General features: G+C 42.1%; 1 protein-coding gene across 10 annotated transcripts in view; it reads left to right on the plus strand.

The window, feature by feature from the left end:
- The window catches only part of TBL1X (transducin beta like 1 X-linked), a 262,884-nt gene that overhangs the window by 104,003 nt on the left and 131,770 nt on the right, over positions 1 to 27,111 (plus strand). The window contains exon 3 of one of the 10 annotated variants that reach the window (XM_061627079.1): positions 11,360 to 11,447. The exons of the other annotated variants lie outside the window; for them this stretch is intronic. The gene's annotated coding sequence lies outside the window, so the exon portion shown is untranslated. The remainder of the gene's footprint in view (positions 1 to 11,359; positions 11,448 to 27,111) is intronic. 10 annotated transcript variants of the gene reach the window in all.

Raw genomic sequence — 27,111 nt, forward strand, 5'->3', positions numbered from 1 at the left:
GCCAGGGAGTTTCCTAGCTAAACGGGAATTTGAACATTGGTTTTCCCAGTCCAAGTCCAGCACTCTTACATTACACTGGCTTTCAGGTGAGACCACCACTTGTGTTAACTGGTAGCCTTCTCTGCACTCTGGTGTCTGTACCCTGCAGGTAGAATTATGGGACTGTGACTTCTATGGAGGTTTAATTCATGTATTTAAGAAATAAGGATCAAGTTGTTAACCCAACAGAGAGAAAACAGAAGTCAGCAGGTGCAGTATTAAAATTATTAGAAACAAAATTGAATATCTGATAAGCTATTATCATTTCAGTTGCTTATTTAGAGATAAATATGATATAGATAGCTGTTACAGAGGAAAACACCCAGCTTTATGTAGAGCATGCTGTAAAACATAAACATCACATAGCATTTAATCATTTACCAGAATGTTTATGGAATTAAATTTCAGATTGATTTATCACTATAAACATACGCAACATGACGTTTAGGCACAAAAGTAGCCAATTGAAATGACTGCAGAATACCTCAGGAAACAGCTATAATACAAACACAGAATAATATATACGTTTTAGGCCTGGGGAAAGATTCATTCCCCACAGCTGGAGGAGAAAGGGAAATCTCTTGAAGCATATGAGGTTGTTTATTTTGTAAATACTTACGAAATAGTGTGCTGAATTAAGCTCTGCTAATTGTAACACAATATTAACTAGCTTATCTGGGCAAATATGTAGAGGACTAATATGTTGAGGCACAAGGTTGGTCAAGGTGTCCTTTTCACCACTTTCCACCCTTGAATTATCTGATTAAAAGTAGTCAGGGTGGCACTACTGCTCGATTACAATTACAGATTCCTTTTCCTCTGTGGATCTTAGAGCTGCATACATGATTTTTTCTCCCTCCTCCACGTCTGATTTGGGGAAAACCATTAAAGGGCAGAAAGACAATAATTTAGCTTGGTAGTAAAATCCCCATCATGGATGGATGGTTAGGGAGTGTGTGGAAGGGTACGCTGTTATACTCTGTAGGATTCCAGTTGGTGATGGCTGTTTCATGCAGTATCAGAGTGGAGAGCAGAATTTTTTTTATCTCACCCAAAAGTCTTCCTAAGTACAGTGATTCATTTTCCTATGGCAACAACTCCACTTATATGGGAAAAAGTAAAGGAGTGAATTTTCAGGTATTACTGGGGTGGGTATTAGGCTTGCTTGTAGGGACTCCAGCCACTGAAAATTAAACTGCTGAGAATTAAGCTTGCTCTGGTCTGCATAGCCCTCTTTTTGGATCTGCTGGTCATGCTACAACAGAATGGAATGTTGGGAATGCAGTATTTACTTCCCTGGGAAGAGGCAGCATTTGTAGCCCTACCGTCAGGCAGAGTGACGCATCTGGTTGAGGTGTAGGGAGCGGCAGCAAGGTATTGGGGGGAGACCGAGTTTTTTGTGCCATGCAGCCTGCCCTGGATTCCCTAAGGTAGTCTGCTGCCTTCAGGTACAGTAGAGGACCCTGTCCCATCAACAGTGGAGAGCTGATTGAACAGCTGGTCTGGTCAGTGTCTGTATATGGGATTAAAGGGTGGAGGAGCACCATCTTGTCCACCTTGGGCAGAAAAATGTTTTACCCCTGTAGGTTTCCATACCCTTGACCATCTTTATTTTCATCTGAAGCTGCTTCAGTTTCTCTACATCCTTCTTAAAATGCAGCACCCAGAAACAGACATGCCACGCCATTCCAAAACAGATAAGAGACACCGTCTGCATTAAGTCTTGAGATTTCAGATCAGATAACTGAAAGTTGCATCACATACTGTACACAGTGTTTTTGCATTAGGAAGGAGGGGATCTATGACACATACACCCCGCTGTTGTTGGACTCAGCTGTCATCAGACCCAGATGGTCAGTGGTCAGAGATTATGGGAGTTGTAGTCCAGCAACTGCTGAGGAGAGCCACAGGTTCCCTACTGTTGTTTTACATGTTGGGATTTAAATGAGGTGTGGGGAAGCTTTGGCTCTCCAGTATTGCTGAACTACAACTCCCATCAGCCCCAGCAAGCATGCCCAATGATCAGGGATGATGTGAGTTGTAGTTCAGCAATATCTGGAGAGCTATATGTTCCCCACACCTGATTTAAGTAGTATTATTCATATGTGTTAACTGTGAATCAGTAGTGATTCACTTATAAACTCGTTTCCTTTTTAAAACATTTGGAAATTATTTCTCATATTTACAATCTGCCTTTTACATTCCAGTATGATAGCTCAGTTTGAGAGCCAGTTTGGTGTAGTGGTTAAGGTGTTGGACTATGACCTGGGAGACCAGGGTTGGAATCCCCACATAGCTATGAAGCTCACTGGGTGACCTTGGGCCAGTCACTGCCTCTCAGCCTCATGAAAACCCTATTCATAGGATCACCATAAGTTGGAATTGACTTGAAGGCAGTACATTTACATTTAGTTCAGTTTATATTACTTCTGGATAAATGATTGGTGGTTTATTTTATTTACATATCTCCTCCTATATACATTATATACATACTTCTTGAAAGAAATGTTTTAACAATAATATTTGGACTCTGGCAAACAATTTCTATTTTTTTAAAGCTCCTTGTAGTTTTCCTTTGTTGAAGAGTTCTCCCCCCCATGCCATTTTTGTTCCCCAAAAGGCATCATGACAATTTCATCATATTGTCATAGAGAAATAAAGACTCTTGCAGCTTCTGTGGTTTCCATTTCCAGCTCAAATTAATAAGAGACAGCTTGCAGGTGTTTTGCTTTTGCACTGAGACCTCTGGTTCATTCCCCTCCTCCCTTTTCTCTCTCTTTCTGTCTGTATCTCTCTCTCTTCCTAACCATCATGAAACCCCTGCGTGGAATATCCTTGTTAAAATTTCAGCAAGGGTCATACATCTCCTTGGTGGGTTAGAAAAATTCCATGACTCCGGCAACTCTTTTCAGGGAAATGTTAAAACATAGAACGTCTGTGAAAAGAATGTTCTTTATTTGAGGGGATTCTTGCAAGTGTAGTAGGTTAAACCTTGGCCTTGGAATTTCCTCCCCTGCTGATAGTGGTTACATATGGTAAACAGAAAATAGGCTGCGTGTAAAGTCAGCAGGGTCAACCCTACTATGAAAAATGGGAGGGAGTGTTGGTTTCCAAGGCTGCATTTGAGAACATGGAAACATAATCACATATACTTTGCCGCACTGGAAAGAAAACCAGAAGCACAGATTTGTGAAATGTTGTATATGTAGGTGTATCAGATCTTTCTGTTTGTCAAATATAATTCTATTTTTTTAGGCTGATTTTTTTCTGTTGGTAGGAGAGGTGGGATGAATACTTAGCAACATGGATATATTTTTTGTGCTTCAAGTGGATGTGCACAACTGTCTGTGACCTAGAGTTGAGTAAGGTTGCTCTAGAGTAATGGTTCTTAACCTTTTTTTGGGTCACGGACCCCTTTGACAATCTGCTGAAAGCTGTCAACTCTCTCCCCAGTAATATGCACATAAACACATACACACAAAATTTTGCATACTGTTTGTTTTATTGCATTGCATGTGTGTGCCTGGTTCACAGTCCCCCCTGAAGCCTATGGACCATTGGTTAGGAACCCCAGCTCGAGAGCGAGCTTCGTAGGGACCTGTTATCCTATCAAGAGCCCAGGAGAAACAAAGAGGTTTATATCTTTGCTGCTGGTCCCTCCCATTCATTTGCTTGTTTATTATCAACAGGTGAACCTTCTATGAATTCTACCTTCTCCTGAGTAGAATTCTACCTTCTCCTTCCAAGGAGACCCGTTGTGGGAAAATGTCATGTCAGCAAATAAGCACTCCTATGCAGACTCTTGGCTTTCACTGGGTTCACTGCTGCCGTTGTTTTGAGGCTCCAGGGATGAAGGGGAAGAACTAGGGGTTGAAAGATGTTGTTCAAGATGTGGTTGGAGAGGTTGTGAGGACCCACATGAAATGTCCATAAGGCTAGGTGCCTTCAACTGCCTTAGGACTATAGTAAGTTCTTCCATGTTCCCAGTCGTGGAGTCCACTCCTCTTTTGAGGAGGTCTCCTGTGGGTCCTGGTCGGGCAGGATTCTCACAACAACAGTAATCTCAGAGTAGTGTTGAATGTGTAGCAAGTGCTTGGACAAAAGAAAGGTGGTAACTGATGGTTCAAAGTACCTCTGTTGGTTTCTACAATCTGAGCCAATCTGAGCCAACAAGGGTTTAGAAGAATAGTTTGGCCTGGTTCAGATGAAACTATTTTTTTTTATTATGCACATGATTCTCAGGTTGTCAGGTTTCTTCTAGCACTGCCACGATGAAGAGACTGAATGTTTCTCCTTTCACTTAACTGCAGTGTTGCTCCAAACCTATTAACTATCATTAGTTGAAACAAGCCAGAGAGCTTCATAATTTGTGGTTTGAAGCTGGCTTGTTGCGGTAAACCATAGTTAAGATTAACCACAATCTGTTTGGGTTCAGGCATAACAATAAACTGCAGTTAGTCTAAATAAAACTGAAAGCTTCCAGTCTCTTCTTCCAGCCATACCAGAGGAGAAATGGACAAGTGCATGAGCCCACTACGGCTCATTCACGTAATGCTAAGCCATAATTTAGCATTATGTCAGAACAAGGCCTTTACGTTACGACGTAAGAAATGTCTGCTAATGCTTGAATAGTTACTTTATTTAAACATCAACATTGTACTTTGCACCTTAAAATAAGCTTTGGTAGAGGCTTCTTATTAGAACTAAAGAATTGAAAAGAATATATTCTATTAAATATTGATATATGACCATGAGCAGGTTCATTGCTATCCCAAGTTGCCAAGGGGCAGTGAATTCTGTGTCAATGTTAGGAGGCATATTGGGCTATGAAAGGGTGCCTGTGGTATCTGTTTATTTATAATTGAGATTTATATCCCATCTCATGGCCTTTAACAAAAACCCACCTTAATTCTTGCAAAGAATCAAATGCAATTATATAAATAAAAGTGTGCATATTCAAAACAGAAATAGCAGCCATTAGCACACAGAAATACACACCTCTGTCAGAAGTGCCAATTGTGCTGGGGAATGAGGCAGAGGTTGATATTTGCCAGTGACCAAAGGATAATAAGAGAAAAAATAGATTTAAGCGATTTCTATGATGAGGACAAGACTTTTCTGCTGTCTCTGACAATTATTTGTGCAAGTCCAAAGCAGCATAACCAGGAAATGAGGTTATCTTCCTGATCTAAAACACCCTGGAAATCCAAAAAACATAAGTTATGAGCCTGTAATGACACAGAATCAGTGTGCTGTGATATTATGGTTGCTTCTTTAAAAATGTGATGCCAGTTTCTCTAAAATGTCTTGTCACTGTGATTCTTCTGGAGACAAATTGGTGTTTTTATTTCTTAGTAGTAACAAAAAGATATCTGTTCTTTTTGTGGTTAAATGTCAGTGTTGTTTCCTATAGTAGATGGGGAACATCAGTATAAGCTATAGGGTCCCATTAATAAAATGCTAATGAGAAAATTCAGAGGTGTGGATTAAGGGCCAATTTGCATGATCATCCCTGGCTATGCTTCAAGTTCATGACAGCTAGTACATGGCAAAGTGGTTGTCTTGATAGTAAGTCACAAGTCTAGATCCATTTTCAGCCTGTGATGATATGATTTCTTCCACATGTTTAATATTCGGCTGTGAATTGATCCAACTGCAAGACAAAGAAGCCAGAGAATTGCTTCACTGTAATGGTCAGTGTAATGCACACTGATGTGTGTACTTAGGACTGAACTGGACTTGCTCTGTCCGTCTTCTGCTTGGTGTATGGGAGATAGAAAGCTAGTAGCCTGCATCTACTATGCTGCTAGCCTCTTGTCAGGCTAGTCATTTTTGTGGCTTTACTTACAAGGCTGAAGTAGTTCCTTCCATGTAGAGTAGGTAGGAAAGCATTTTCCTGACTGCTCGTTCAGAACGTCCTTGTCTACTCAATTTGAATTAAATTAAATTGTTTTCCTATAATTTGAAAAAAAGTCTCATTGACTTTATTTTATCTCTTACTATGAGTCACAGGCCTTGTTGAAATCTGTAAGTGACATAATTATAAGAGGTCACATTTATACTTATTGCTGTGTCAAGTCAACGGTGCTACTTCAGTATAAAAGACAAATGGGTTCAGCACAAAATGCACGTCACTGATCTCAAGCAGCAAAGTTATAAGGAGCAAGGACTTGTGGGCACTCATTGCTGTCGTCTTCTGGCATGATGTGCAGCCTTTCCATAGGGAGAGACCTTTTAAATTGGTTATTTGGTTAATGACCATGTAAGTAGTTCCTGTAGAATAGCCTTTCTTAACTTTTGGGTCCCCAGGTGTCATTGGACTACACCTTCCATCAGCCCCAGCTAGCATACCCAATGGTCAGGAATGATGGGAAATATAGTCCAGCAATATCTGGGAACCAAAAGGTTGGGAAAGGCTCATGTAGAGCAATAAAGGGAGGTAGGCCATATTCAAATGAATAAATGCAAGCAGTTCAGGAGAGAGGAACACACTGTCCTTGAACCCTCCTTAAGCTTGAAGGTCAACCAACTCGTGTTTGCCTTGTGACTTGGGGGCAGGCAGTAGGAGAGACAAAAGGGAGCCTGTACACCAGAGCTTGGAAAAGTTACTTTTTTAAACTACAGCTCCCATCAGCCCCAGCCATCATGGCCACTGGATTGGACTGATGGGAGTTACAGTTCAAAAAAATAACGTTTCCAAGCTCTGCGTACACACACCTGGGTGAATAACAATCTACAACTGCATAAACAATACTTCTAAATATTTTGCCATATAAGGGCAGTGACTTTTCAGTAGCTTCTCTAGCTGGCCCTCTGGAAGACCCTTGATGCTTTGTGGGATCAAAGACGGGGACCTGGCAGGATCAGAAAGAGCCCAGCAGTAATGGGCAGACCCCATGTGCTTGGGTGAGGATCCACAGAAATCATCGGTTCATCTAGAATGCACAGTTACTATATGTGCTCATGAATTTACTGCCACCAAGCAATGTATCCATATGTGACGACATATCAACACAGATCAGTCTAACACAGGGGTGGGGACCCTGTGCCCCTCAGATATTGTTGGGCTGCAGCTCTCATCAGCCCTGGCCAGCATGACCAAGGGTTAGGGATTGATGGGAGTTGTAGTCCAGCAACATCTGGAGGGCCATAGGTCTACCATCCCTGGTTTAACTCATCTCAGACTCCAACTGCTACTGATACTGGATATATCTGTCATGACTACAGTATATAGCCTTATTCTCCATGAATACCCTGAAGGCTTCCTAAACTGAAGCAGTTATTTGTGATCATATGTACTTGGTTGTTCAAGTGCAATTTACTACTACTATTGTTATTATTAATGATTTTATATCCCACCCTTCCAAAACACATTCCAAATAAATTTTAGCTATAATATGTGAAAATTTTGAAGATGTGTACAATTCTTACTGTCAATAATTAATTGTTAGGTAAAGTGCCCTGCGATGTTTTGGCATCTTAATACTCTCCCCTGCTTATTTTGCCCAATTCTTTTGATATCTGCATCTATGAGTTAATGTGAACTACTGGTGCTAAATTTCTAAGATTCTAGCAGATAGCATTGAGTATTAAAGTTGCTTGTGCTTAAACATTACAAGTCAAGTTTAGACTTTGAATCCAGCCAGTATACGTTCATTGATGATGAGAATGTGTGGGCTGGAAGAATATTCTTCTTTGTGCATCTCTGGCAAATGTTAGGCAATGCTGTGATACTGTGGCCTATAATTTCAGGAAACGTTATCGTTTTTCCTTTTTCTCATATATGAGCCATATAAATACCTAAAAATGTACCTATATAAGGTGAATATCGCAGATGGATGGGAGTTCCAAATCTGTATTTGAATTACAGAATGCAGTACTGGAGTCAGGTCCATATGTTTTAGTTTGTTGCTTATTTGGGGAGCTGGGAAATATATCTCTGATTAGGGAGATATATTTTGGGGCTTCCCTGATTATGGAAGGGGACAGCTGCATGTCTCCTGGTTCACTGGAGCAGGCTGTTGAATCATATCCTCAAAAGGAACTGTTTTGCACTATACCATGTGTTTAAATTTTCTACAACCTGTATTTATAATACTGAAAGAAAAGCAGCAAATCTAACGTCATTTTTAGAAGAACAGTCATCCAAAATCACAGAGCATTTCAGAATATTGGAGAGGAATGATGAATATCTGCTTGTCTTGACCTTAGGGTTTCAGATGTTACAAATGAATGGTGGTAATATCCTGTGGATTTTACGGTTTTTTAAAAAATATATAAAAATGAATCAAGACAGACAGTACAGATTACAAGAAGAAAAGCACTCACAAGTGTGCTTCATTGACACTCCTGGTGTGCAGTGGTAATAACCAACTTTATGCTATAAATCTAGAAAATAAAAATAGCACAAGGATGCTAAATAAATAAAAAAATACAAGGATGCTAAATAAAATGAATGTACTGGGCATCCTGATTTATGTCTATATGTATGGGCTGCAGTGCCAGAATAATATCAATATAGTGCTAGCACAGTGTTGTTCTGTAATGTTGCAATAGCATAGCCATGGCATAGCCACAGAGCTTAATTAATTCACAAGGTATTTATGTAGTTGATTGTTGGCCACCATACTCCTAAAACCGCAAATTAGCGTGCCTTTGAAAGAAGCAAAAGCCAATTTGCTGGTGTATGTTTACAGATGAGCACCAGAGCTCAAATGCTGTCCATTATGCACTTAGTTACATATGCTTATGTCTTGGTGGACTAACTGCATTTAATTGTATTATAGATTGTACCCACTTTGCTTGGTGGGGTTGTTTTTCTTTGATACATCTCTTACAAAGGGCAGAAAGACAAAATAGCAGAAAAGACAGTTGTTGTGGACAGTACACAATTTTCATCTAGATTAGTTTTGTGTTAACACCTTACTGGCTGCACTAAATCAAAGATATATGTTTGCAGATGATTTCTTGTGGAGTACCATAGGATGACGATGAAGCAAAGGGCCTTACTACCATAGAAAATGAGTTTTTCTCGTTTGGGATTACAGGAATGGTGTCACAGCTGGCTGACCACTATGCTACAGAAGGGATACTGCCTCATCAAACAGTGCCCTGTCTTTTTAGAACCAAACTATGCATTCAGCAAACTCAAGTGGTAGAGTCCTGCCTGGGTTCTACCACTTCACGCTGCAAATGGTAGGGCACTGTGAATCTTCAGGTAAAACTGCGGAGAAGTCTAGCCTATTAGCAAGAAGCAAGAAGCAAGAAGTGGGTTGGTGGGGAAGGAAAGCACACGAAAAATACAATCCCTACAGGCATTCTGAAGTGAGTCCCAGAACTATGCCTCATGATTTTGCTGAACGTGTAGATCAGTCTTTAGTCTACAGATAAATATCAGACTGCTTAACTTAAGCTTACATGGCCTGATTTCTGATAATGGGCATAGCCAAACTTCTAGCTGTAGATCCTCCTTCACCCCCACAACCCTTCACAGGGTTGGGGTTAATTTGAAATTGCAGTGGATCTCAAAGGCAGATAAGATGTGGGTAGGCATAAGCAAGCCTTATGTAAGCCAGGCATAAGAATACCTGACGTCTGGTACCCCTTCACTTATATCCTCAGAACTCCACGTTCTGTGAGTCCTGCAAAGATGTTGGTCATCAATGGGGAACCTTTGGCCCTCCAGATTTATTGTATTTTATTTATAAGAGCATTTCTAAACCACCAAGTCATAAGAAAATATAGTGGCAAAATACAATAAAAACATTAAAACATCATGAAATCAAATCAAAGTACAGAACAAAATGACCAACACTGAATAAAATTAATTCTCTGAAAACACTTGGTGAAATAGAAACATTTTTAGTACACAATGAAATATCAGAATTGGACAGCCTGTCTGATTTCAATGGGAACAGTGTTCAAAAGTAAAAGGCTTAGTTTGCCTAGAAACTAAACAAGTACATGATAACTGGGGAATGGCCAGAAAAGCTTCTGCAGATGATTGCAGTGATCTGGTAGTCCTTTAGGAAAACTTCAGATGTTGTTGGACTCCAGAACCCATCAGCCCCAACAAGCATGGCCCGTGGTTAGGGAGGTTCATTGTTTCTTTAAAAGAATAATAGTTTTAACCTTTTCAAATTCTGGAAATTTAAAAAAAGAAAGCATGAAATTGAAGGTGATTGTGGTAGAGGTGAGGTTGTCCTGAAGAAGATAGCTGGAGGAAACACATTTTGTAAACAAAATTATGTTTTGTTGGTTTTGGACTTGTGGCTCATGACCCTGAAATTCTAGGTTTCACTATTTACTGTATATAAAGCCTGAGGGCTACTCTTTTCTTTTGGCTGAACTCTGCTAACTGTGCCCCAAACAGGACACCTCTAGCTATCCTACACAGAATACAAACTGCCTATTCTTTTACTGTCCTGTATATGTGAATCTCAGTAATAAAAGCTGAATGAAATACTTCTTAGCAATAATAATCATAGTACAATATTTTATATTATTTTATGTCCTGCTTAAATGGGTACATGCAGTGAGTCCTTGAAAGGGAAGAGGCTGATAGCTTGGAAAAGATCTTCTAGTCAAAAAATGGACAGTGATCCACTGGAAATTTATCCTTTTCCACTCTCCCTTGTTTAAATTGAGCTCATTCATTCATTCATTCATTCATTCATTCATTCTATTTCTATGCCGCCTTTTGGCCAAAAGGCCCTCAAGGCGGCTCACAAAAACAAAAAAAACAGAATACACATTAAAAAAAGAATACAATGCACAGGAATTTAAATAACAAAATATTAACATTGTTAAAAACAACAACAAGGTTCTTTACAGGCCTAAAGATAATCTGTCCCAAAATGTAGTACTGACACTTCAAGAATTTTAGTCCTCAAACATTGAGCAGCTGTTGCAAAGGATTCGCTCACCAACATCATCGGATTCTTCCCCGAAATCATTGTCCATAGACTTGAAGTAGAACTTGTAGTTGGACCGGTTGAGGAGCTCCTTGAAGTCGGCCAGCATCACCCACTTGGGCGGGATGGGCAGCTTCACCAGGTACGGCGTCTCATGGTCGTCCAGATGGTAGATGATCTTGGTCTCCGCCGCCACCATGGCCGCCACTGCTCCCTGCAGAGGACTCCTCGGGCAAAAGGAGGGAGGCCGTTTATCTGAAGTGGTTCTATCGTCTCTCAACTGTTCTGAATGTTTTTATTTGTGTATTTAAATATACATGCTTGCCCTCAAAATGCTTTGTATGTAACTGTCATAAACAATTGCTTAACTTTACTGAAGCCAAAATTAGATTTTTTTTTCCTTTCAGGTTTGACGAATGCTAGGATGAGTCAGGCTCCTATCCTAATCGCACCTCCTAGACAATACACATTGAACATGATGGAACTTACTTCCAAGTAAATATCCATATTTATTTGTGTCATTACATTTATAAACCACTCTTCATTTAAAAAGAAACAACATTGTATGTTACTGTACAAGTAAAAACCATAAAATACAATTATATCAATAAAATATTAAAATATTGAAATATAATCACAATACAGGAGAAACTATGAAACCAATGGCCCAGTGCCCAGCATTAAAATATATCCTAAACCATGGTCAATAAATGCATCTTAAGCTGACAACAAAAGCTGAATAACGAAGGTGTCTGATGTACCTCCAGAGGCAGGGACTGGCATAAGTGGGCATCACAATGGAAAAGGCCCTGTTTCATGTCACTGTACCTGGGCAGTGCCTATTGGTGGGACCACCAGAGGGGCCTCCCCTGCAGATCTCAATGGCCAGGCAGGCAGATAAGGGGAAAGACACTGCTTCAAGTCTTAGGCTTTATAAGTTAACATCAAGACCTTCAGCTGGGCCTGGAAGTGTTGAGGCAGCCCGTGCAGGTAATGGAGAATAGATATAGTATGACTCTGATTTGATGTGCCACATAATAATCTGCTGGCAATATTCTGCACCAGCTTCAGTTTCCAGACAGTCTTCAATAGTAACACCACTGCAGTAATCTAGATGTGAGGTTCCAAGAGCATGGATCATTGTGGCAAGGCTATCCTGGTTCAGGAGCTCCTGAAGCTTTCAAACCTCTAAGCTCCTTCAAAGGGTGTACAGTCTTGTCCAGAGCAGGCAGTCTTTCCATAGCGTGGACACAGGAACCACCCACTTACTGTATCTCCATTTTGTCAACATTCAGCCTCTGTTTCTTGGCCCTCATCTTGTTAGCGTGTGTAGGAATTGCGTGTCCGGCTCTTTACAGGTGAACAGCGAGAGGAATAAGAGATCCAAGCACAAACAGATAACTTGAATAAGAGTCCTTTACTATGGACATTAGGGACAGCAAAAACACAGAGCTCACAAGACTTTTCTCTTCACAGCTACAAAACATTCGTACAAGAACTTCTCCCCCCACAGAGCCTCGTTCGGTTTCTCTCCAGCCTTTTGTAGATAAGGATGGCCTCGCTGGGCACAGCTGCCTGCCAACGTCCTTGGTGCTCACCCTGGCTGGATTAACCCCATAATTACAGTTTTGCTCATCTACTCATGTGAGGCACACACATACATATCCAACAGCCCCCACCTGTGTCTCACATGCACATTATCAATACATTCATTAGTGCAGCTCTACAGTCCTTTGCCACATCACAACATTACATTCTTCAGTACAGCTTTACATTCTGGTTTACATTGGTGATTGGTTCCTTTGGGTTTTATTCACAGAATTTGGGTTTTACACAATGCAAATACAACGTTTCTGCATCCATTTCATATTCATTGTATGCACCCGGGCCGCTGACTATTCCTACTGTAAATCTGTCTGGCGGCTTCCCTATGTTAGCCCTCTCGGAGCGCCTCAAGGGAACTGGAGCTTCGGCTCCACCTGTACTACTATCATCTGTACTTGTACCTGGCATGGCTTGTTCAGGTGATGTCAGATCATCAGCTTTTCTTTTTCTTGTTTTGCATTTGCCCCATATTAATTCATTTAGAGCATCTTTCAATGGTATTTGAGTTTCTTCTGCTTTCACCTCTTGTGTGGGTGCATTGTTTGACCCATTTAGAACAACTGTCTGGTTTTGGTCCCAAGGCTTGTCTGAGATCTTTATGCTCCTACTCAGCACGACTTGCTGTGTCTTAGGAACCCAAACCCTGTAAAAAGCGTGTTGGAAACCCAGCACAAATGCTTCCTGTGCTCTGGGCACCAGTTTTCCATGCCTTTTCCCCTTTGGAATATGTACCCAGCACCTAGCCCCGAACCGCTCAATGTGCTGCAAGCTTGGCTTTCTTCCCGTGAGTTTCTCATAGGGTGACATCCCAATGGCACTGTGTAACACCCTATTGTGTATGTATGTTGCATACAAGACGCACTCTCCCCAAAATGAGTCTCTAGGCTGGAATCCCCCAACATGGCTCTCATCGCTTCCTGAAGAGATCTATTTTTCCTCTCAGCAATTCCGTTAGAAAACGGGGAAAAGGGAGCTGTGAAGTTTTGTGCTATTCCTTTGTTTTCCAGGAATGCATGCAATGCTTTGCCCGTGAATTCCCCCCCCGATCTGAGCGTATGCGTTTCACTGTAACCCCATGTTGTGTTTCAATTCTCCTGATAAACAGGCGTAGCTTCTGTTCTGCCTCATCTTTTCTTTTCAGTAAGTAAACATGACAGTATCTCGTAAAGTCATCAACCACGACCATAAAGTATTTAACACCCCCTCATGAACTTTGTATCGGCCCTGACAGATCGACATGGATCAGTTGATAGGGAGCGGTTGTGGTGCATTCTGCCTCTTTATTTATGGGTGTAACTGTAGCCTTAGCTTTACAACATGCATCACAATCCATCAGTTGCCCACACTCTGTCAGTTTCATGTTTTCGCTATGTGTAGGGGTTTTCTTAATGGTCTCATAGTTGGCATGCCCCAACCTCCTGTGCCAATCATGCACATAGTTGTTATGTGTCTGTTTCTCAGCATGCAACACAGCACACCCTGCAGGATTGCTCTGTATGATGAAATGTGAATCTGTTAGGCACCCTTGCATGCAGACCTCACCCCCCTTTCGTATAATACACTTCTCTTTGTCAAAGATTACAGTATACCCAATATCAACTAACTTCTTTACAGACAGAATATTGCTAGCTAACTGCGGCACATACAAAACGTCTGTCAGAATTCCCAGCTTACTTATTTTCACCGTGCCTCGCACCAGAATGTCCCTCCTGGATCCGTCAGCCAACAAAACAGAGTTGTTTACTGCTCTTGACGTGTGAAACAGGCTTAGGTCCTTTAAAAGACAATGAGAAGCACCACTGTCACACACCCAGTGAGTATTGATGGTTTGAGGCTTCTCTGCGCTGACAAAGTTCACACTCGACTGCTTCCAGCCTCCGTCTCTGCTTTTCCGCTTGGCTGCACAGTTCCTTTGTATATGCCCCCGTGCTCCACAAAAATAGCAGGATTTCAGCCCCTGCTGTTCCTTGAAGTTAGATTGCTTGCTTTTGACAGCTTCCTTCGGCTCAGTTCTTTTCGTCTCCTGTCTTCTTTGCCATTCTTGATTCAGTTTTTCCTCCACGAAGTCCAGGTTCAGGCCTCCATCTGGCATAGCTTCCATTGACATCACGAGGTTATTCCAGGTTTCGTCAAGCGAAGACAAAACTATATACACCTTTTGTAGATTGCTATGCTCAATTCCTCTGTCCTCCAATTCTGCAAACAAACGTCTGAACTCTGTTAGATGCTCGAGCATGGTGCTTTCCTCCGTGAGACGCATCTGGTACAGCCTTCTTGCCAAACAAAGTTTGCTCCCCGCTGTCTGTTGCACATGTACAGTTTGCAACACATCCCACATCCGTTTCGCTGTGGGTTCGTCTCTCACATAGAGCAATTGAGAGTCAGAGAGTGCCAAAGTAATAAAAGCCTGTGCCTTCTCATCCTTGCGCGTCCAGGCCGCCTGAGGAACCGCCGGTGGGGTGGTGTCGATAACTTCAAACAAGTCTTCTTTAATTAGGAACGCTCTCATCCGTAGCTTCCAGCTGGCATAGTTGGTCTCCGTAAGCCGTTCCATTGGCATGCCCGCAGACATATTCACTGCCATTTCCGCTCACCTCTCTGAGGCACAATCAAGCTGCTGCCTGGATGAGAACTGTCTTCACTGCGCTGTAAAGTGCGCCGGATCTGGTCCCATAACCCCGTTAGCGTGTGTAGGAATTGCGTGTCTGGCTCTTTACAGGTGAACAGCGAGAGGAATAAGAGATCCAAGCACAAACAGATAACTTGAATAAGGGTCCTTTACTATGGACATTAGGGACAGCAAAAACACAGAGCTCACAAGACTTTTCTCTTCACAGCTACAAAACATTCGTACAAGAACTTATCCCCCCACAGAGCCTCTTTCGGTTTCTCTCCAGCCTTTTGTAGATAAGGATGGCCTCGCTGGGCACAGCTGCCTGCCAACGTCCTTGGTGCTCACCCTGGCTGGATTAACCCCATAATTACAGTTTTGCTCATCTACTCATGTGAGGCACACACACACATATCCAACACATCTAGTCTATTAACACCTTCGGGCACTGGTCAAACACCTGCACTGCCACACCTGATTCAGATAGAATGGGGGAGAGAGAAAGCTGAGTGTCATCTGCATACCAGCGATTCCTTGCTCCAGTCCCTGAACAACATGCCCCAGCAACTTCATGTAGGTGTAAAAGAGTATGGGGGACAGAACAGAACCCTGCTGGTGTCTCCATTTTCACCCCTTTCTCTGCTCTTGATGGTCCTGCTCCTAAATCAATCTCTGCTGCTTTGCTCTATGCATATGATTTTACTGTTGGTGGGCAGGATGCATCCCAGCTCATCTATAAATGGAAAGAGTTTGTGCAAGGGGCTCTGATGCAGTGGAGGCCCTGACTTGTAGGGAGAGGCTATTTTCTCCAATCTCCCCTTCTCATTGCAGTCTCCCTGCACCATCTCCCATGCTGTTCCAGAGGATGCTCCTAACCAGAGCAATTTTTCAGGAGACATGAGGAGCTGTAGCTATGTAGTGTAAAACAGTTTTGAATATAATTGATCATGAATCAGGAAGTTGCCACAAAGGAAAAAAAATAAAAACAGCAGTGTTTGTCTATAGCCAGGAAAAAAGAAACAGCATAAATAGAAAGCAAAGGGGCTTCCAAATATTTTTAATGCTCATTTTGTAAGCATTAATGATGTCCACCTTTATCTAACAGAGGTGACGTATTTTATAATTGGAATATCATCCATATATTGGCAAAAGACTACATTATTGGCAAATAAGGTGTTGCCAACATTTGGACATATATGGAGTTGCCAACATGTGATTACCGTCTGTTTGAAAGCAGTGTTGAGATCCAGATCATAAGCTGGCTTGGGGTGCTGGGAGATATATAAACCCTTTTGTAACCTGCAGCAAAATGTTGCAGTATGGACTCCTTCTGTTCAGGATTACAACTACTCCATTTCATTTCCCCCTCTTACCTGGCTTTCCATTTCTCATCCCACAAAACAGTCAATTTCCATTACCACTGAGCATGCTCAGTTGGATTTTGGGTCCCCACTCCTTTCCCCCCCTTATTTTGTTTTGTACTTCCACAAACCTTGAGAATCCCGCATGCTTGCTGATATGCCTCCCTAGTGTGTATGGGCGGTGTTATTTTGTTTACAAAAACAACAGCACTCACAACCTGAATATTGGAAATGGAGGCAATTCCATTATTATAGTCCGTACTCTCCGGCTGACCTGAATTATTACTGTGAGTGTGAATAGTCTGGGACCGGTTCATAAGCAAATTAGATCAACCAATGATTTCAGTGTATTGATTGCGTGAAGTATTAGTTCCCCTCTATTCAGCACTGGTTAGGCCTCATCTTGAATACTGCATCCAGTTCTGGTCTCCACACTTCAAGAAGGATGCAGACAAACTGGAACGGGTTCAGAGGAGGGCAACAAGGATGATCAGGGGACTGGAAACAAAGCCCTATGAGGAGAGACTGAAAGAACTGGGCATGTTTAGCCTGGAGAAGAGAAGACTGAGGGGAGATACGGTTGCACTCTTCAAGTACATGAAAGGTTGTCACACAGAGGAGGGCCGGGATCTCTTCTCAATCGTGCCAGAGTGTAGGACACGGAATAATGGGCTCATGTTGCAGGAAGCCAGATTTCGACTGGACATCAGAAAAAACTTCCTGTTAGAGCCATACAACAATGGAACCAATTACCTAGAGAGGTAGTGGGCTCTCCGACACTGGAGGCATTCAAGAGGCAGCTGGACAGCCATCTGTCGAGAATGCTTTGATTTGGATTCCTGCATTGCGCAGGGGGTTGGACTTGATGGCCTTATAGACCCATTTCAACTGTACTATTCTATGATACACTGGACCAATGTGCAAAGGTAAAACTCTAGACAGTCAGTGTAAACACAACATTTCAAGACCATTGATTCTTCCTTGAAAACGCTGCCTGGAGTGAGTACAAGGGGAAAATACTATTTCCCTTAGGACTGTGTTTTATGTAATGCTAGTACTGGAATCTTTTAAACTGTTTGTTGCTTTAAGTGCCAAATCCTTCACAATCTCTTTTATTAAGCCATTCTCCCCAACTGTCCCTATTTGAAAATGGAAATGGACTGCCTTCAAGTCGATCTTATGGCGACCCTATGAATAGCGTTTTCATGGTAAGTGGTATTCAGAGGTGGCTTACCATTGCCTTCCTCTGAGGCTGAGAGGCAGTGACTGGCCTAAGGTCACCCAGTGAGCTTCATGGCTATGTGGGGATTCAAACCCTGATCTCCCAGGTAGTTCAACACTCTAACCACTATGCCACACTAATATTTTCTGGTACTTTCCACTGAGAATAACTGTCCCAATGTTGCCTTTAGGGGAAATGTTGCTGATGCCTTTTAATGGTTGATCATGTGCACACGTGAACTTGGAGCCCCTCCCCCTGCTTTCTAGAAGTTAAATCTCTGAAGGGCAAAGCAATGGGCAGAATCACTGCTCCCCTTCCACCCTCATCTACCTTCCCATCCAGAATCAGCAAAAACTGCAAAGTTCCACAATATCTTAAAAGCAGAAAAGATGGAAGTATTCTGTGCTGTTGCAATTACGTGGGCTTTGATCTGTGTGAATAAACAAGAGGAAGGAAGCACCTACTTTTAGACAGACTAATAATTAAGCCATTCTTCTTGTACTCAGGCCCTGATGGATGACTTTTATTGTGAGAGTGATAGGGGGAGTGCAACCCTACTACTTCTGCTTGATCTCTCAGTGGCATTTGATACCACTGACCATTGTATTCTCCTGGACTGACTCAGTGGGATGGGTATTACAGTGGTTCTGCTCTTACATTCAGGTTGTGCCCAGAAAGTAGCACTGGGTGAGTGTATCTTGGCCCCTGGCACTTGTGCTATGGGGTCTGCAGGGTACTATTCTCTCCCCAGTCCTATTTAACATCTATATGAAACTGTTGGGAGGGATCATTAGGAGTTTCAGAGCAAGGTGTCATCAGTATGCTGGCATGCAGCTCTTTTTCTCCATAAAATCTGAATCAGGAGAGGCTGTGAATGCTCTGGACTGGTGTCTGAATGCTGTAGTGGACTGGATGAGGGCCAATTAACCATGTTTTAATCCTGGGAAGAAGGCTCTTGGGGTAGGTGGTTCCCACGTACTTGTGATAGGCAAGTTACCTGTTCTGGATGGGGTTGTGCTGTCTCTGAAGGAGCAGGTCAGTAGTGTAGGGGTGCTCCTGGATTCATCTTTGTCACTAGAGGCCCTAGTATTCTCTGTAGCTAGGGGTGCTGTTTCCAGCTTTGCCTGGTTTGTCAGCTACTTCTGTTCATGCGTTGGTAACCTCGAGGCTGGGTTACTGCAGTGCGCTGTATGTGGGGATGCACTTGGCCCTGATTCAGAAGCTTCAAAATGTGGTGGCTAGACTGCTGATTTGGGCACATGGCCAACAACATGTGACACCGCTCTTAAAACATCTGCACTGGTTGCCCATCTGCACTGGCTGCCCTACAGAGCCAGGTTCTGTTGACCCTTAGGCAATACTACCTCTGGTTATTTTTCATCAAGTCTGAAAGCTTGGAGCAAGGAAGAGTTTTTTTTGTTATGTCTTTGTAGGAACTTGCAGACCGTCAAGGTTGCTGGTTCCTAGGCAACGGGAGATAAGGGCTGGAGCCAGAGCAGCCAGCTTCTCTGTGGGGTTTTTTGTTCTTGAAGGAGAAGCAGCTTTCTGTGTGAGCTCTTGCTATGGGAAAATGAAACTGCTTGTAAAGCTTACATGCCTTAATGTCCGGAGTAAATGGACTCTTAACACTATGTTGTGTTCTTGGATTTCTTGACCACTTATACTCTAGTGTAACAGCGCTTACAACGCAAATACCGCACACACCAACAGGGTTATGGGCCCAGATCCAGCGCGCGTTACAACGAAGTAAGTGGTCTGAGCTGCAGACTGAGTTCCAGAGAGCAGCGTGATTGATTGTGCCGGACAGAGGTGAACGAAGATGGCTGTAAACATGTCTGGAGGCATGCCGATGGAGAGACTTACGGAAAATAATTACGCCAGCTGGAAGATGAGAATGCGGGCTTTCCTGATAAAAGAGGATTTATTTGAGGTGATTGAAGGGACCCCACCGGTACCACCAACAGCGGCCTGGAAGCGCAAAGATGAGAAGGCGCAGGCATTTATTACCTTGGCTCTATCCGACTCTCAACTGATGTACGTGAGAGATGAACCCACAGCCAGACGTATGTGGGACGTGTTGCAGGCTTTGCATGTGCAACAGACTGCGGGATCGAAATTGTGTTTGGCAAGAAAGCTGTCCCAGATGCGCTTCACCGGAGAAAGCACCATGTCTGAGCATCTTACTGAATTTAGGCGCCTATTTGCTGAATTAGAAGACCGAGGCGTGGAACACAGTATCCTTCAGAAGACGTATATTATCATGGCTTCACTCGATGGAAGCTGGAATAATTTTGTCATGGCAATGGAAGCAATGCCAGATGGCGGTTTGAACATGGGTTTTATTGAGGAAAAATTGACCCAGGAGTGGCAGCGGAGACAGGAGGCACAAAAGGCCGAGCCGAAGGAAGCTGTCAGAAGCAAGCAGGCAAACTACCAGGAGCAGCAACGGCTGAAAACTTGTTATTTTTATGGAGCGCGTGGGCACATCCAGAGAGACTGTGCAGTCAAGCAAAGAAACAGAGACGGAGGCTGGAAGCAGAGCAGTGTGAACTTTGTCAGCACAGAAAAGCCTCATTTAATGGAGACAGATTGGGTGATTGACAGCGGAGCGTCCCATACACTCGTTAAGGACCCTAGTTTATTTCACATGGCAAGAGAGGTGCAGGACTCTGTACTTTTAGCTGATGGATCGAGACGAACTGTCAAGGTGCAAGGGACGTTGAAACTAAGTAAGATTGGCATAATTTCTGATGTATTGTATGTCCCTGAATTGTCTAATAATATTCTGTCTGTTCGAAAATTGACCAGCATGGGTTTTACTGTGGTGTTTGACAGAGACAAATGTTTTGTGAAAAGAGGGGGTGAAATATGCATGCAAGGGAGCCTGAAAGTTGCACAGTTTGTAATAAAAAGCAACCAGGCAGGGTGTGTTGCGTTTGGTGCTGAGGCGCAGACACATAAAGGCTGTGTGCATGATTGGCACAGAAGGCTGGGGCATGCAAACTACGAAACAATTAAGAAAACCCCGAGTCTTAGTGAAAACATGAAATTGACAGATTGTGGTCAGTTAATTGATTGTGATGCCTGCCATAAAGCTAAAATGACAATTGCACCCAGAAACCGGGAGGCGGAAAGCTCAACAACTGCTCCCTACCAGCTCATTCATGTTGATTTATCAGGGCCAATAAACAGTTCACGAGGAGGTGCGAGGTACTTTATGGTAGTGGTCGACGATTTCTCCAGGTTCACTCATGTTTATTTGCTGAAAAGGAAAGATGAGGCAGAGCAGAAGTTACGTCTGTTCATCAAGAAAATTCAAACACAGCATAATGTCACTGTGAGGGCGATACGATCAGACCAAGGGGGGGAGTTTACAAGCAAAGCATTACATGCATACCTTGAAAGTGAAGGTATAGAACAACATTTAACAGCTCCATTTTCTCCGTTTTCTAACGGGATAGCGGAGAGAAAAAACAGAGTGCTTCAGGAAGCTTTGAGAGCCTTGTTGGAGGATTCTAGTCTCACACACTCTTTTTGGGGAGAATGTATTCTGTATGCGAATTACATACACAACAGGGTGTTACATAGTGCCATTGGAATGTCACCCTACGAGAAACTCACTGGGAGAAAGCTGAGGGTGCAGCACATTGAGAAATTTGGAGCCCGTTACTGGGTCCATATTACACAAGGGAAAAGACGTGGCAAATTGGCACCTAGAGCACAGGAAGCGTTTGTGCTGGGTTTTCAGAATGCATATTGCAGAGTGTGGGTTCCACAAACACAGCAAGTTGTTCTGAGCAGAAGCATTAAAGTCTCAGACAAGCCTTGGGATCATGAACAAACAGTTATTCTCAATGGGTGAGATGAAACAACACCACCAGGACCAACACCTACACAAGGGGTGAAAGTGGAAGGAACACAAATTCCACTGAAGGATGCATTAAATGAACTGATTTGGGGTAAACGTAAAACAAAGAAACGTAAGGCTGACGATCTGATGTATTCTGAGCAAGTTGTTCCGAATACAAGTGCTTCAGATGGGGGTGCAGCAGGAGCCGAAGCTCCAATTCCCTTAAGGCGCTCTGAGAGAGCTAACATTGGGAAACCTCCTGACAGATTTACTGTGGGTATAGTCAGCAGCCCGGGTATGCACAAAGAAATACAGATGGATGCAGAAACGTTATATATTTAACGTGTGTACAACCAAAGTTTGATTAATAAAGTTTGAGCCTGGAAACTGTAATGTATGATGCAATGAATAGAAATGTATATGTGTAACTATGTATTGTAGAACTGTACTGCTGAAATGGGAATGTTATATTTGCAAATGTTATAGATACAGTCTTGATGAAAAGGTGGGGGCTGTTGACCCTTAGGCAATACTACCTCTGGTTATTTTTCATCAAGTCTGAAAGCTTGGAGCAAGGAAGCGTTTTTTTTGTTATGTCTTTGTAGGAACTTGCAGACCGTCAAGGTTGCTGGTTCCTAGGCAATGGGAGATAAGGGCTGGAGCCAGAGCAGCCAGCTTCTCTGTGGGGTTTTTTGTTCTTGAAGGAGAAGCAGCTTTCTGTGTGAGCTCTTGCTATGGGAAAACGAAACTGCTTGTAAAGCTTACATGCCTTAATGTCTGGAGTAAATGGACTCTTAACACTATGTTGTGTTCTTGGATTTCTTGACCACTTATACTCTAGTGTAACAGCGCTTACAACGCAAATACCGCACACACCAACAGGTTCAAGGTCCTTGTATTAATGTACAAAGTCCTGAACAACTTAGGTCCAGGATATCTTAGGGACCACCTGAACCCTTATATCCCCGCTTGATCACTGAGATCATCTGCAGGAGCAGCATTAGTTGTCCCCTGAGTTCATGAGGCTCATTTACCTGAAACTGAGCCTTCAGTGTCATCACCCCAGTTCTCTGGAACTCTCTGCCAACAGAGATTCAACAGGCGCCTTCTAACTCTTAAACGCCTGCTGAAAACCTTTCTGTTCCACCAGGCTTATGCAGGGAATTAAGATGATGTCGTTTTACAATAGCTGACCTTTGTTTTTACTGTATTTGTAATGGATTTTACTGTTTTTTAAAAATGTGTTGTAAAGTGCTTTGATTTAAAAAAAAATGAAATAACAGTATACAAATATATTTATAAATAAATAAAGCCACTGTAAGGCAGGTCCCTGCTATGATCCATTGTATTGCAAACTGGGAGCTGAGGTAGCAGTTTCCCAAAGACCATCTGGTGAGTTCTTAGTAGAGGTAAAATTTGAACTAGAGACTTCTTGGCTCACACCTCAGTCTCATTAGCCACTGCCCTCCATCAGCTTTTTTAGTGTATGTGGTATGTATCACCCCAATACTGCCCCTTTGTAAAACTAAATTATGATTAAATTTAAATTCTGTGAATAAAACAATGCTAAAATAAATCTGTTTGCTTAGTCTGCTGTGAAGTTTTGCTGAGAAATTTGAACTGTTTGTGAATCACGCCCAGTATGTCAGTTGCTAAGTTCTGATATGAAAATCTAATTTCTCCATTTATTTACAACTTAATGACCTATTTCAAAATTAAACATACAAACTCAGCAGCTGTTAAAACTGGTTTTTAAAAACCGTTATCACACTATTACTGGTTAAAAAGCAAACAAACCTAAATGAGAACTTTGGTTTATAGCTTAATTGTTACATTTCTGTTTCTTTGTAATTTGAATTTGGGAATCTCCTTAGCTCTCACCAGTATATAGCAGGAAGGGGCTTTCCCCTTGTTAACTATTTAGAATATGCTTGCCTGACTACATTTGTTTTAACCCCATGTGACCTTTCCCTGTTGGTGATGACAGCAGTGCCCTGTGGATCCACTTATATAATACGGATGCTACCCGTGTGCCATGGCAGCTGTTTCCACAGTATTTGGTCCCATGTTGCACTGGTAACATCTGCAGAGAAGGAATCACATGGGTCAGGCAAATGATATGATTCCTTCCCATGGCAGCACTGAACTGGCAACATCATTGACTGACATTACCAGTGCCACTTAGGGCCAGAATGCAAAGATGCAGTACAGCAAATGTAGTGTGTGAATTAGGTCTTATAATTGCATCATATGGAAAGCTGGTGGTCATTAGTGACTTACCACATGATAAAGGCTACTATAACTTCTTCACTACTGTTGTGTTTCTATGTAATTGTCCTGAAAGTTCAATGTTATTACATGGCTGATTACGGATAGCTAGATCCTCTTGCAGATGTTGCTGCCATGTCTCGAGCTGTTTTCTGTGAAACAATTAGATTGGACCAGCAAAAGGTTAGCTATTTTATCTTCAGTTAACTTGCAGGTGTTGGCTTGTGTGTTGTTGTGTGAAACAGCATACATTACGTTGGAGTTAAGTTGAGCAAGAAAACGTCTTCAGAGCATGTTAAGAGTCTTTATTAAGACATTAAGGCCAGAGGCTTAAGAGTAAATACATGTAGAGATTCTTCAGTCACCCCCCCTTCTGGTACATCTCTCTGCATAGATAAACACAAAAGACAGCCTCTCAGCTCAGAGGCATAATTCAGAAGAGCAACAACTCACATAGACTCTGTTACAACTTTCCCAGCTGTTATCAGATGGCTACCATAGCAACGACCCTGGCAGTCTGTTCCCAGACAGAGCATAGACATAACTCCCCCTTAACCACAGTTACGTCTTCAAACTTGCAGGCTTCATGGAAAACTACTAGAGACAGTAATGCCTACTGGTCACCAGCCCAACAGCAGGTGGCGGTTTTAATAAACTGGTACTATGCTTTTCAGGTTGTGACATTTTTCAATGTCAAAATAGAGTGATCAAAGTACAGGTTTAAATATAATAAAAATAAATTTAAAAATAAGGTCCAAAATAAAAAATGATAATGGAATGTTGGACTGTGGCTATTTATTTATTTTTTATATTTATTTATTAGATGTATGTCCCATCCTTCCTCCCAGTAGGAGCCCAGGGTGGCAAACAAAAGCACTAAAAACACTCTAAAATATCATAAAAATATTACAACAAAACATCCATAAAAACATAATAAAACATCTTTAAAAACATCTTTTTTAAAACAAGCTTTAAAAACATCTTATTTAAGAATGCTTTAAAACATATTGCAATAATAATCCAATGGAGATCATTTATTTATTAGATTTATATCCCGTTTTTCCTCCCAGTCGGAGCCCAGGGTGGGAAACAATACACTAAAAACAGTCATAAAAACAGACTTTAAAATATATTAAAACAAAACATCTTTAAAAACATTAAAAGAAGGTTTAAAAACATATTAAAAAGCAGTTCCAACACAGATGCAGACTTGGATAAGGTCTCTACTTAAAAGGCTTGTTGAAAGAAGGAGGTCTTCAGTAGGTGCTGAAAAGATAACAGAGATGGTGCCTGTCTAATATTTAAGGGGAGGGAATTTCAAAGGGTAGGTGCCATTACACTAAAGGTCTGCTTCCTATGTTGTGTGAAACGGACCTTCTGATAAGATGGTATCTGCAGGAGGCCCTAGCCTGCAGAGTGTAGTGATCGACTGGGTATATAAGGGTTAAGATGGTCTTTCACATATCCTGGTCCCAAGCTATATAGGACTTTGTATACCAAAACCAGAACCTTGAGCTTAGCCCAGTAGTAAATAGGTGAACAGGAATGTCTGTGATCTGCTTGCCAAGAGTAAATGCCCACAGGCCTCTGGAAAACAGAACACCCAGTACCACACAAATCCCTGGCATGGAGGCCTAACTTCCACTTCCGTTTCAGGCAAATAAGAAACCTCAAAGTCCCTTCTGAACACTGGGAGAGACTCTTGTTACTTACCTTTTCCATACCCTGCGCATCCGGCAGAGGACCTTCTGTGCTTGCTAAAGGACATGGGGGAGGGCATTAGTGGCAACCACATTCAATGACTGGCTAGCAAGCTGAACTAACATTTGCGGACCTCTGTCTGTGAAGATAACTACTTTCTCTAACCGCACACATTAAGGATAAGTGGGTTTTCTTTCCCTGAGTGAATACATTTATTTAAACTATCATGCCCTATTGCACTTTCTTGTTTGGGAGAAAGTTCCCTTTTCCCACATTTTTAGACTTGTTATTCATACCTTCAAAGACTAAGGCACCCAGCCAGCTTGTGACATGAGTTATTCTTTCTAACCTGTTGGAAAGGGAATCGAGCCATATCCATGGAGCCCATTTAAATCTTTATTTTTAACTATGCTACGCTGAACATGAATTGAACCTAAGCTTAAATTACAAATAACAAAAATAAAATACTCTTTCAATCTTAGTTTCTATTAATAAATTGTACACCAACATGTATCTTATTTTGCTTCTGCTCCATTCCATAAGTAACATATTACTGTGGTTCACGTTCAGTTCTGGTTGTTGTCTTAAATCTGTTTCACACTGGTTTTCTTGTCCATCTGCTCTCTGCACTTGGGGCTTGAACATGAAAGACTCTTTTCCATCATTCCATCCCTCCCAATGATTCCTAGGTGTGGCATCACATAGGGAAAAGTGCTGTCTGAACTGATGGCACATGGATATAGTCAGTAGCTAGTTCTATTATTTTGATTCCACTGCTGAAGTTCCAGAAAACTTCCAAAGTGAACCCACATATTGCCGGATCACCCCCGCATGGCTATGTGCTATAAGCGGAATGCTCACATGGAGGAAAGTGGGGAAATTCCTCTTTGGACTGGCCTTGCATCATGATGGTTTGCATGCGCCTGAATTTATTTATTTATTTATTTATTTACTTATATACCGCCCCATAGCTGAAGCTCTCTGGGCGGTTTACAGTAACTGAAAACATTAAAACAAATATACAAATTTAAAAACACATCTTTTAAAAACAATTTAAAACACAATATAAAAATTTAAAACAATTTAAAACACATGCTAAAATGCCTGGGAGAAGAGAAAAGTCTTGACCTGGCGCCGAAAAGATAAGTGTTGGCGCCAGGTGCACCTCGTCACCAAGATCATTCCATAATTTGAGGGCCACCACTGAGAAGGCCCTCTCCCTTGTTGCCAGACTCCCAGCTTCCCTCGGAGTAGGTACCCGGAGGAGGGTCTTTGATCTTGAACATAATGTACGGGTGGGTTCATATCGGGAGAGGCGTTCCATCAGGTATTGTGGTCCCAAGCCGTGTAAGGATTTATAGGTTAAAACCAGCACCTTAAATTGAACTTGGAAACATACAGGCAGCCAATGCAAGTGGGCCAGAATCAGTTTTATATGTTTGGACCGTTTGGTCCCTGTTACCAATCTGGCCGCTGCATTTTGTACAAGCTGCAGTTTCCAAACCGTCTTCAAAGGCAGCCCCAAGTAGAGCGCATGCAGT

Source organism: Rhineura floridana, chromosome 5 (genome assembly GCF_030035675.1).
Source record: "Rhineura floridana isolate rRhiFlo1 chromosome 5, rRhiFlo1.hap2, whole genome shotgun sequence".
In the NCBI taxonomy this organism is placed as follows: domain Eukaryota; kingdom Metazoa; phylum Chordata; class Lepidosauria; order Squamata; family Rhineuridae; genus Rhineura; species Rhineura floridana.